General features: G+C 38.2%; 1 protein-coding gene across 2 annotated transcripts in view; it reads right to left on the reverse strand.

The window, feature by feature from the left end:
* Positions 1 to 12093, reverse strand: part of Prkg1 (protein kinase cGMP-dependent 1) — a 1110226-nt gene that overhangs the window by 47693 nt on the left and 1050440 nt on the right. The gene's annotated exons all lie outside the window — the stretch shown is intronic.

Raw genomic sequence — 12093 nt, forward strand, 5'->3', positions numbered from 1 at the left:
GGTTTTTTATATGAGTGGTGAGAAGCGGGGACTAACATCCAAACCTAACTGCACACGTGTCAATCTGACGCAGGCAAGAGGCCAAAATACGCTTCTACCCAATGAGAAGACAGTATGCGTTGCCTAAAATATCTCCTGGTTAAAGGCCTTGCTGTTTTTAGAAAGGGCAGGAAGGCTTAAAGATGAAGAGGAGCGGCCCACTGACTAAGCTAGGTCAGGACCACATTCAGCTGTCTCAAAACTGAAGTGCTGAAATCCCTATGTATGACCTTTGACCTTCAGGCCAATAGGACTCAATCTAGTACTGTACTATGCGCAGACATGGAGACTATACTTGAGGAAATATCCTCGAGGACACAGCTTTGATCATTTTCAATACAGTCATGGCACCTTCTGTGTTATCCTCGATGGCATTTTTTGTTACCCTATTGTAATCAAACAGACCTTTGGAAGTTGCTAGACCGCAAAGCACATGTAACAGCTTCTTAGAGGAGCTTTCAACCCTCTTCAATTTACAGTTACAGTTACATTTTTACAAAAAGTCCCTTGTTGATAGATAACTCAGAGTGGGTGAAAACAAGCGGAAAAATACTAGTCTTCATTTGCTTATTGTGTGAGTTCAGCTACTTTGAATCAGACTCTATAAACAAAGCTGGTGAATCCAAGAGTGTTTGCAAAGTTCTCACATTAATGACAAAATCCAAAGGTCACCAGAGTGGTCCAGGAGCTGGTGAGCGAGACCGGAACACAAGGGACAAATGCGCATTTCTAACATTCCAACTGCCATCTGCTTTGGGAAAGTTAAACTCCATCCCATTTAATGAGGCAGTGGCAGAGCTGACTCCAACAGGTGCTTGAAAGGACATCTGTTGAGATCAGACTCCACGAGGGTTTATACGTGGTCAAATATTTCCTGGTCGTCTAGATAAAAATGAAGCGACTGAGAAATTAAATTTATGCCCTGGCAGTGTTGAAGCATGCATGGACAGCCCATATATGGCGGCTCTGCTGAACTTGTCCTTATTGGGTTTCATGGTCTAAGCGGATGAGAATGACTGACCAGGTCTCTTCCTCAATGGGCATCAGATCTCATTACAGATGGTTGTGAGCCACCATGTGGAAAAATTTAAACAGTGGCCAGTTCTAACTTCATCCAGTTGCTGAATTTTTAAGACATCACATCAACTGCTGGCCCATTAATCAAGACCTTTGCTGTTTCCTTTAGGTTCTTGCCTTGTTTGGCTTTGTGTACCTTTTGAGACGAGGTCTTTTTAAGCGGGGGCTGCCTTTAAATCCATGGTCCTCCCTCCTGCTTTAGCTTCTCCAGAATTGGGATTATGTATATGGACTACAAGATTTGCATATTTTATATTTTTATTAATCTAAAATATGATGTGGAATATAACACTTTACTAAAATGTCATGTCAGTACTAATATAACCACATATTTGTAACAAGAATATCTTTGAATAATAATGTGTTTTCTGGATGTATAGATCTCAGCTGTACAAAGGGCACACTCAGACTATTGCATTACTGTCTTATATCTGTTTAATTTATGACATTATTACTTAAACCCTTGAATAGACCCCAACATTCAATTTGGCCTTGTAGTAGGCTGAAATGCATCAAAGTGAGTGGGGTGATTCCAGCTTTGGCAGAACATCAAAGCTCCCTGAGGTCTTTCAAAAGTAGTCATGCTATAACCAAATGAAACAACTATTTCTAGGACTTTTGGTACCAAAAGCCTTCATTTTGTGAAACTCCCAGTGACTCAATTCATAATCAGTGATGAACCCCAAAGGTCTAAACATTCTGAAAGCTCCAACCAGTTCCAACAGCAGCTTCCAAGTCCGAGTGAGAAGTAAATTAGACCAGAGAATCAGGGGTGGTAGAACCTGGCATGAAGTTTTGGCCCTCCATCATCAGATGAACAATTGTTCTGTAATGGCTAGCAGCTTAAAATGTTAGCAAATAAATAATTAGGGCCAGCGAGATGGATCAGTTGGATCAGAACAGATCTGATCAGATGGATCAGAACAGTGCTTGCAAAACAAACCTGACAACCCTAGTTTAATTCCAAGAACCACTTCTAAAAGTTGACCTTCCATCTTCACACGTAAATGTCTATACTTACCCAGGACATACACACACAGGCACGCATGTATACATGCACATATATGCACACACATGCATACATACATACACCAATAAATAGCTCATACAAAGTAGAAAGATTATGATGTTCTTAAGCGTGCTTACATATCTTGTTGGGCACTAAAAGTATTTCAACTAACGAGAGGGATATAGTAAATTTTCTCTGAAGTAGCAGATATTTTTCTTTAGTTATGAAAATCCATTAGCATATATTCCCACTCACTAGAAACACTGTGATTACTGATATCATCGTAATTACACTTTGCTAGTCTTTATTAATTACTCTGCTATTATAATGTTACCTGATGATATGATCTTAATATTGATGAGCTATATTTTAAAGGAGGCTTGCTCTTCCACTCTCTTTCTATTTGTGTCAGGGGCTAATTCTTGGACAGTTCCAACCATACAGAGGCTCTTTATCTTTTCCGACCCAAGGAATGCTATGAATTACATATTACTTTAGATGTGGTCACTTTTTTTCTCATTTAGATTTATTAAAGAGTAGTAACTTCATCCCAGAGACTTTTCACATGTTCCCTTGTGAACCAACAACTTTTAAACATGAACAAGGTTGTGTGAAGGATTTCTAAAGATGCTCAGCTGTGATTTTCTTTTCTGTCTTTTACTTTATTGTCCCCAATGGGAGGGATATAACCATTCTTTCCCTTGGGGTTTTATCTCAATGATCTTCAAATTTCATTAGAGCTGATAAAGTTTAAATGAGAAAGAAACTAAGTAAATAGTTATTTATCAAATTTTTTTTATCAAAAACAAATGGTGTCCAGTCTAAGTTTTTAATTAAACTGCTGTGAGGAGGCTCGGGTACAAGGAATTAGGTATGGTAATGTGTTCACATGTTGTACAGTGTTAATGGGAAGGCAGTTGCCCAGTGTTTAATAGAAATCCATTTTAGCAACATGTATAGTCCTCAGTGTTTGGTTACTTATACTATAACAGGGCTATAAAATATATTCTCTAATTGCTCTAAAGTTAGCGTGAGCCACTCACTTAAAATTATTATTATTAACTTAGTAATGGGGTGAAACTTATGGATATGTTTCTCCAGAAAAGTGCAAATACTGGTTAACAAGTTTCAGTTACATTGATCCAAAGCCTATAAACACATAAATAGATCAATAGAGCACAAATAGAGTTTAGAGTATGGTTTAGAGATGGAGTATATGCTTAGCAAGTCTGAGGTTCCAGTTTCAATTCCCAGCGAACATATAAAATGAATAAGCAAAACTGTAACAGACAAATAAAAAAGAAAAAAAATGTCTATACAAGACACTACGTGTGTTGAGTGAGGCAGGCAGAAAGAATGTGTCATTTCGCAGACATTCCTGATGATAAAATTCCCGAGGGACTGTAGCGATTAGAAACAATAGAGGATTGTTAGTCCTTACATGCGATTTGTTAAACCGTGAACTGTCAGGCCGTTACGACCTGCTGGAAAAGAACAAAATTGCCCTGAATTTTACTCCCTTTTCAATTTTCCTTTTATGCCACAGGTGTTCCTGAAGTAGTGAAGCTGAAAAACTAATGGTGTGGAGGCGAGATCAGGACACACAGCCTGGACCACCCGCAATTCTCTCGCCCCTGCCTCTTCCTCTCCTCTTCCTATGACCGCTCATTTGCACTTATTTTACTTGTATTTCTTAGGCAGCAGATACTAGTCTTTAGATTTCCAGTTCTTCCATTCCTAGCAGCCTGGAGTCAGAACAAGGAGTTCCTTACTAACCATCACAGCTGCTTCTGGTTCTCACAGAGCATCTATGCAAATTACTGCAATTTCTGAATTAAAAGAATTGGATGCGACAGCTCATGACTTATTATTAAACTAGTCAACATGTTTCTCTGTGTCTCAGAAACTGGGATAAGTGATTCATCCAGAAACAAACTTATGGGACTTACCACTACTTATTTTTCTATTTATAATTATAATAACAAATATTTATACATCATTTGATAAAGCAGACAAAATTATGTATACTTTTAAGTGAAGGTGAAGTGACCGAAATATAGTACGATGAGTAATTAAGAACCATTTGAACAAAGTGAATATGACCCTGTTTGTTTTAATTCACTTTATCTGCCATCAAAACTAACTTCAGAAATCTGATCCCCAGAGGAAGACTATCCAAGGCCTCAGAATCTCTGGATCCACACACAGATTACTTTTCTTAGCTTTGCCTGAACTCATCTGCTCTTGCGTACATTTATATTGCGATTGAGTTCCGGTTTAGCAGTTCTTGGGGAAATCTATAAAAATAAAGTGTTTCCGTAAACATGGATGTATTCTAATCAAGAACTAAATTATATCCTTCTGTGCGTCTAATAACAAGGGATATAATCAGAAGAAAATGTCTACTTGGGATTCAATAATGACATAAGAGAACACAAGAGCTAAAAGATGAAAGCCCATGACTCCTGGTTCTGTCTCTGTCCATGACTTTGACCTTCCAAGTCTTCATATCTTTAATGTTGAGGTACCCTTAGAGATATTGAAGATGGACACCCAGGCAAATATGCGTGAATTCATTGTGAGTTCAAGTCAGAATCCAAGCTCTCAAAGCCACCAGGCAAGTGTCTAAGAACTATCTGTGCACATTTTGCATGCCATAAGAGATCAGTGGAATTTACAGATACATTTATACAGAAGTATGTTTTCAAGGAGTGAGATGTTTCAGAAATGGGATTGCCAGGTAGAAGACACAGCCTTGGTCTATGATAAATGTAAACTATAACACTGGTCATGAGGATTTAATTGCATACAAAATATGTCATGGTATACTAGTTTCTGACTTCATACAGCTTAGTGTGTTGAATAGTTTGTGTGGTGAAATAAAAATGTAGTAAAAAAATTATATCCATATCCACACATAGAGAAAGCAGCATCGAAATGAGAACAACGGTGCTTACGTGCCTACTCAGCACAGGTAGAATTTGAATTTGAACCACAGGTAACTCTGTGTTACAGTGCGGCTTAAACTATGTACAGGTATAAAGTATCAGGAGCTACATATCATATACCCTTGATTCTTTTTTTTTTTCAAGACAGGGTTTCTCTGTGATTTTGGAGCCTGTCCTGGAACTAGCTCTTGTAGACCAGGCTGGTCTCGAACTCACAGAGATCCTCCTGCCTCTGCCTCCAAGTTAAACAAGTATAGTAAGTAAACATGGAGTATCTTTATAAACAAGTTATCAGCCATCTCTTATTTAGCTGCCATTTTAAAAGTATAGTTTGAAATTAGGCATGAAAGTAACATTTTTTAATACATCGAGAGGAGAGTAAATGATTTTGTAGGCTGTTAGTAATGAGAGCTATTTTCTTGTTGAATCATGTTTTTAAAATAAAAATTATAAAAATCTTCTTTTATTATATAGAATTTCCAGAAGAAGCCTTAAGCATAAGAAATATTACTCTAAAAATTTAAACCCAAAGGATAGCTCCTAATGGATTTTTTCATATAGAATCAAGATAAAACTAGTATTGCTTTAGTAGAAGAGAGAATAGCTTGAAGAAATAAAAGATGCAAAATTAATTTAACAAATCTTAATTATTTCTTTAGGTCAGTTTTCTTCCGAAAGTGCAGCCTTTTGTTCACTGTTTCTACATCCCAAACTATGCTTTTTATAACCATAGACTTCTAATACATACATTGACTTATTTAATCAATCAAGTCATAAAATGCTTTTATTTACTTTTCACATGTGTCCCTTGAGGAGGGGTAGGCGACACGCATTTGCTTCAGAGACACAGCCATGCAAAGACTGTGCATGTAAGCACAGCTTTTTTCTAAGAAATAGAAGAATTCTCTCAGCTAAATTTTTCCTGCTGGTTCTCTATATCAATGAGGCAACAAATTCTTTTGATTGTTTTTAACTGGCTCTTTCAGGTGTTAAATAATAATTGATGGTAGTTACTGTTAGTTAATCATATATTAAGTATCATCTTTGGATAACCAAGAAACCCATCCTACTTCTCATCACTAAATTCTTTGAGCTATTAAGACAGTCAAATTTGTTAGGCCTGTACTTGTTATATGTTCATGGAAACAGGGAATAGCTCAGGAGGTAGTGCTATCCCATGGCTGAAACATGTCCTTGGAAGCCAGTTGGGTAAACCTGAGCTCTGCTGCTCATTTAACATGGGGGGGGGGAAGAAGCTTCATCCATTTCTATTTAATCAGCAGGAGAATCAAATCTGCTTCCTTAGGCTGTAGGAAATGTTAGATGAGATTAAATAACATGGAGGTAAAATAAAGATAAACATTATGAACAACTTTTGAAAGATGATCAGTACCTGTGATGCATCTTAATTATATGTAAGATGTCATTTTAGTCATTTCTAATTATTACCAAATGCCTAAATTTTCTGTCTATGTATTTTGATCCAGTCTAAAACTCTCTTAGTCCACCTGTATGATCTACAGTACATTTGTTTGACAAACAGATGTTAGTACATAGAAATGAATTAATTTAGGAACATATGGGATCTGTGCTATCAATAATATGTAATCATCCCTTCTCTAGAATTCAATTTCTTCATTCGGATTGTTGTAATTATGGCTTGTGTTGTTTCTGGGATAGTGGGTGATATTTGCAGCTGCTGCAGCATATCACAATTAGACTGCTTTTACCATTTTAATTTTTCAAAATTTTTGATTTGTTGCTGTCAAATAAAGTAAACTGAAAATTTTGTTATGTGTAATAAATGAAGTTTGTGGCTACTACAATATATTCCAGACCTTTTTATAGAAGGGGTAGGTGAGGGTCTCTTTTGGAAATTTAAATTAAACATGCTATTCATGTCTACTTTGCTTTCAGAAAGCACAGAGTTTGTGAGGATTCAAATAGACATAAGAAAGACACAAAGTCCTGATAGTGCTTCCCAACAAGATCCTTACCTTCATCTATTTCCTGAGTTTGTGAGACAGAGATGATACATCACCATACCAGAGCCAGACAACAGACAAGAGTCAGGTAACAACCTTCGCAATCCAGAGCCTGGAAATGACTGAGACAGATTCTCAAGAGGCATTCGCTGTTCTGTAAATGACCCACTGAGGACAAATCATTGCTCAGGTTAGAGTTTCCAAGAAGCTACTCAGTGACCCGTTCCTGTAAACATGCCTCTGCAATTTTCCAGAGCTTACTCAGTATGAAAACCTTCCTTGGAGCCAGCATGAAGACCCATGTTCATTAGGAAACAGAGAATGTCTTGCCAAGACCCATAGGCACAAAGGACATCATTAGTTCCCTTGCAACATGCCAGTAAACACCATAGCTGCCTCTTTTTGACCAGATATTTGTCAGTAGATCTTTTATACTGGGAAGGCTGAATGTCAGATTGGTTCTCTTGCTGCCTTTGGCAAATAATTATAAACACTCCTTGATTAAAGTCCTTACAAGATTTATAATGTCTTCACTCGACTGCATGGTGTTTATTAAGGGACCATCCCCAGAGGTAAAATTTGGAAGATAAAACAAATTAAAGAAACACACAGAGAAATTCTTTCTTCAAGGTTTACTGACAAATGACAATAGAAGAAAAAAAGGGACAAAAGATGCATTTCCTTATTCAGAGTCCTTCAAAGTATATTTGCATTTTTTTACCATGTCACAGGAGTTTCTTTGCGGTGTTATGAATATACAATACAATTAATTTTGCCTGGGGACCCTTCCCCATCAGTGGAAAAATAATCATCAGTAGACTAATGCTTTGGAGATGAAACTGATACCATGAGGTTTTGGAAATCACTTATTGCAGATGGCTTGTTATTGCTTGTTCTAGAAACTATCATCTCCCATCCACTTCCACACAGCAGTGCTGACTGGAAGAGCCTGGTCTGTATTGTTACAGATTCTACTTGGATCAAGAGTCCCCCATGCAGACATAAAGAAGCACAGTATCTTCACTTTAAGTACAACCCTGTTGTCATCAGTCCATGTTCATGTGTTTCACTGTGGTTGAACAGCTGCATACGTGCCTGGCACTGCCGTGCCCTTCCATACAAGGTCCCTATGTAGGGGGCACCATCGATACAGGCAACACACAGTAACAGCCAACAGTGAAGAGTGTCCTACAGCATCTGCCTTTCATTCCTGGGTGATATTCTTCCATTAAAAGACAAACATTTACCTGGTTGACACAAGTGGGAAAATCTGGCCTTCTGAGTCAAGATTTTTCCAAAGAACTTAAGCCCATGATCTCCTTTCCTTTTGGTTCAGATCCCCCACCTTCCAGACCAGATGTCTTCTATTTAGCAACAGATTGGCTCAAATCTCTTAACTGCTGCCTCTTCACCCCACACTTTTAATTCCCACTGAAAATCCAAGTCAGAAGCAAGCAAGCATCACGTGGGCATTTTAGAGTCAATGATAATGAGGCCACAATGGCTATGGCGGGGATGTGATTGAGAGCGAGGGCTGCTCAGACTGTACTGGCGGAACATGGATTCGATTCAGGAAAATGGCATTGGGCTATGGTTCCAGCTAAGCCGCCCCCACCTGAGTTTCAAACTTACTTGCCTTTAAAGAATTCCGAATCAAGAGAAATTGCATACCACCTGCTTTAGGTTTTCTAACAGAAAGTGAGCACTGAGTTTTGCGGCTAGAACAGACATTAAAGCTATGGCATCTCTAACTTCCGCTGGAAGGGGAGGGAGATCTGAAAGCAGAAACATAAAGTTAAGAAGGAACACGGAAGTTATCAGCGTTTCATTGCTTATCACACAATCTGCTATCATTGCCGGGAGCATAACAGCGTGCACGGAGCCTTTAGCCTGCAGCCGGAAGCGGCTGCCTCTCTGCTGTAAACCTGCCTTTGCATTCCTCTGGTTTTCATGCTACATACAGAAACTATTTCTATTATCTATGTTCTCAGATGGTCTACACGTACTGGATTTTACTTTCTGTTCAACTCGCACTTCATTCCTAAATGGAATATATTTTAATTATATTATATATTACTTTATTATATTATAAGATAATATAATACCACATATGGAATGCAGTACGTATGCCAAGAATAAGAGACTTTTAGTGTTATAATTGAATATTAATAAATGAGCCACATTTCCTTCTCAGTTTTCCAGTGAGATAAAACTAAAAGCTTACAAACAATGTGACAGAAATTTGGATATAGCTCTTCTTCACGGTGCTTTCTATTGTGATAATTCATCAACTAAAATAAACCAGATATCTCAGTTTTGTTAAGTTTCTCTAAGGACAGGGGTTAATATTCTGCAACTATATTTTTATTCCAGTAATCAATGTGGTATCAACAAGAAATGAGATTTCTTGTAAATTTTTTATTTGCCCACCTCAGTTTAATATTATAGGAATTTATTAAGCTATCATTCTGTGCATTTTCAAGGGCAATCTCAACAAACTTTACAATCTATTGTGACTACGACTACCTTGGTTTCAATATTTTCCATATTTTTCCATGGACTATGGATGTACCTGTATGAACTATAGCAGTGCCTACTAGTTCCGAAAGAATATAACGGTTTGTTTCTGCTCTGGAGTGTCTGTGAACTGGCCATGAGGCTGGTACCATCCTATTATTGAGAATTCAGCTATGAAAACCTGCTCGGAACAGGTTTGACCTGTGATAGTCTGTCCACGGCATTCTTTTTCACTCGTTATTTTTGGCCTAAAAATAATGGAACAATTGACTTGGAACAAAGGGCATTTTCAAGGTTGGCATCACCTTTGCCCTACATATTTTATAATAGAAACCAGTTGTCTAAGGGTAACAGCAATTATCCCTAGGTTGACAAAAACATAATTTTCCTGTGAGGGACAGACTCCATGAAAACTGTGTCATCTTGACATAATTTACCAATGAGACACTACACAGTGACACATTATCCGCGTCTGCTGTGCTGAAAGGCATTTGACAGACTGAGGTAAGGAACCCGAATCCACTAAGGCAAAGTAAAATAAAAATCTTTGAAGTCATTCTGGATAGCAAGCAATCTGAATACTATGGTCAAAATCGAATTCAAATTATGTGTTTTCAGTAGGATCCAGCCGTTCCTTAAATTATTAATAAAACACGACTATTCCAGGTACCCTTATAGATACTCACTGGGGACACAAATGTGTACAAAATAGAGAAAAGGAAAACTCAACCCTCATATGGCTTACATGCTGATGGAGGAGAAAATTAAACAAAAATGTATGCATTAACTGTGGTAAATGTTCTGAATAACAGTGCCAAAGCAGGCACCGGGGCTACAATTTTACCCAGAGACCCGGGAGCTCACTGAGAAGGAGAAGAGTAAGCCCTGTGGAATCTGGGTAGAAGAAACGGAAACTGCAGTTGCCCCACAGCAGGGCTCCTCCTGGTGTGTGCTATAATTAGCAAGGTTACCATAGAGGCGAGGACAGCAGAAGCAGCTATGGGGAGAAAGAATGAAATTGGGGAAAAGGTGATGGAAGGGGTGTAAATTGTCTAGTGCTTTCTAGAACATTAGGGAGTTGACTGACTCCCAAAAGGAAGCCCTTAAAAAGCAGAACATGGTCTGTTCTCACCTTCTAATTTATATTTGAGATTGCCTCCAGTAGGGTAGAAATCAGAGCACAGGTGAAGAAGATGATGGACACAAGCCTTTGAGTAACCTCCGTAGGGGAAGATGCAGCTTAACTGGAGCTGCTTCCACATGTAGCTTTAAAATAGCATCAGCAACATCAGAAGCAAATAAAAGGGAAAGGCAGAGAATGGTTATTACACTTGAGGCTCAAGACAGAAACAACTGAGTTTGAGTCACTGAAGTTGAGAAGCTATAAGAAAAACAGGTTTGGATCAAGAGTAGTTTGTGATATATATATATGAAGGTGTCTAGAAGGCTGATGTTGGAAAACAGAATCTAGCCTGGAAATATAAACCTGGAAGTTACCAGCACTTTGATGGGTTCAAAAGTGAGAAGCAATCAGATATTGCCAGAGATGATGAAGAAAAGGCACGGATTCAAGGAATGAGTCTTAGAGTCTTTGAAAGAGAGGTGGGAACACACAGCTAGCTGGTAAGGAACGCATCAAGAGAACATATGTTCTGGAAGAAGAGATTTCAAGATGAGGACATGGCTGTCTGTCTGAAAAGTTATAGACTGATCAAACCAGAAAAGGCATGAGAATCAAGAAGTGAATTCAGCTATTATAAGTTACTTGTAACCTTGGTAGAGTGATGGGGATTAAAGTTGGTGGAAAGAAGCGAAACTTCCCTATTGATTTGTATTGCAAAGGATTTTCTAAGGTTGAGACCAATGAGTTGTTTAGTAAAATACAAACTTACAGATGTGGCTGATTGGTTTGTCTCTGGATGCCAGTTCACAGGGAAGTCACTTCTTTCGTTAAACAGAATTGGTTCATTCACTCTGTCTGTCCATTCACTCACAGACAGCTTTCACTGAATGGACGTGTGTGGCACACTCTCAGCCATCTGTCTCGCCATGTTTTAGAACCGCCCATACAAGCTTCTTTCCCATACTGCTCAGGGTATAACGAACCACAGGGAAGGTAAGGATGTAAAGATGAGTCCGCTAATTCCAGAAATGCTGAAGAGGGAAGCTTCACTGATTGATAAGAATCTTTGAGAAGAAAAGAAAGATGACCCAGTATGTGGGTGAAATATGGTAATATCAAGTTTTAAAAGAGTAAACTATTGGGGGCGGGGTTCAGATCAGGGGAAATCCGAGGAGATGAAGATGAGGTTATGTCAGGATTAACTGATGTGCTAATACAAGGCTATATATTTTTCTATCAACAATCTCAGTGAGCACTGATACTTTCATTTAGTAGCTGGCTAATTTGTTGTGATCATTACTCTAAATTCTTTATATTTACTGCCATTTAACTGTATATAAGAAACAGCCTGTTCTAGAATAAACTACTTGGTCTTCACCCTGATTTCTTTTATGT

Source organism: Microtus ochrogaster, chromosome 8 (genome assembly GCF_000317375.1).
Source record: "Microtus ochrogaster isolate Prairie Vole_2 chromosome 8, MicOch1.0, whole genome shotgun sequence".
In the NCBI taxonomy this organism is placed as follows: Eukaryota; Metazoa; Chordata; class Mammalia; order Rodentia; family Cricetidae; genus Microtus; species Microtus ochrogaster.